This window comes from Poecilia formosa, unplaced genomic scaffold, assembly GCF_000485575.1.
Source record: "Poecilia formosa unplaced genomic scaffold, Poecilia_formosa-5.1.2 Scaffold386, whole genome shotgun sequence".
NCBI classification, from domain to species: Eukaryota; Metazoa; Chordata; class Actinopteri; order Cyprinodontiformes; family Poeciliidae; genus Poecilia; species Poecilia formosa.
This window is the reverse complement of record NW_006800325.1, coordinates 309,715-311,032: the sequence shown is the minus strand read 5'-3', so window position 1 is coordinate 311,032 and position 1,318 is coordinate 309,715.

The window sequence follows — 1,318 nt, the reverse complement described above, 5'->3', positions numbered from 1 at the left end:
TAATGCTTCAGACCGTAATCATATCGCAGCTCCACAGTCTGAGCAGGATCCAGACTTTTCGTAAAACGGCCCATTAAGACAAACTTATGAGCTCATAAAACAGTTGAATGAACATGTGCAGCGCTGCAGAATGTGAGATGAAAAGAAATTACAGAGTAGCTGCACGTTTACAATCCTATTGGCTGAGATCTTCCACTGGGAGGAAGAGCTGCAGATTTCTCCTCACATGGAGTTCAGCCTCCTGCTGGGCGGGAAGGGAGGCTGGACAGAAACAACAAGACCGAACCCAACTGTCAGCCAACACTTTGAATTCATTTACATGCTTCATAGGGATGGAACAATTAATCAGATTAATCATGATTTATCCATTATTGAAATTATTGAAATAATCATAAGCTAATCTAGTAATTGATTGATTGTTAACTGGAGCATTCAGACTCAAAAATGGCAATTTACAAAAAACAACATATTTAAAGCAGTAATTAAGCCAAAACTTTACAAAATATATAGATTTTCCAAAAAAAAAATCAGTTTTAGCTTCACTCAGTCCAGATTCACTAAATCTGAGCTGATTTAGTGAATCTGGACTGAGTGAAATAAAATGACTATTTTCTTATTCAAAGTTGGAATTGAATTATTTGTTTATATTCATATTTTAATGTTTTTCTAATATATAAAAAAGACTCCAGTGGTTAAGAAGAATGTGACAATTTTCTTTTCTGATTAATCGTCAGAATAACTTGATCAATTAATCGATTACTAGAATAATCAATGCTAGCAGTGCTAATGTTTTCTTTTATCCAGGATTGACAGGAAATGATCAAATGCTTTTTCCTAACAGTTTCAATGTTCTGACCTGAGAGGTTCAGAATCCTCTGACTCCCAAAAAACGGCGTTTTATTAGGAATATTTTTTTAGTTATTTGCATTTAAAATGAACAAATTTCACTTCTTTTGCAGCAAAACAAGCAGAAAACTTTAGAAATGCATCCCATCTTTAGCAGGAAGTAAAAGCAGGCATTCATCTTTCTGTTTCTCTTCTCAGGTTGTGAAATTAAGGAGCGTCCCCCTGAGGCCCCCTGCTGACTGATAACAAGCACTGCGTGGGAGCTCAATGAGTGTGTGCTGCTAACCAGTTCTCCACCTGTGTGTGTGTGTGTGTGTGTGTGTGTGTGTGTGTGCATCTCGGCATATTTCAGATATTCGTCTTTTAACCACTCAAGATGAGGCAGCCTCATCCTGAACCGCCCTGTGTGTGTGTGTGTGTGTGTGTGTGTGTGTGTGTGTGTGTGTGTGTGTGTGTGTGTGTGTGTGTGTGT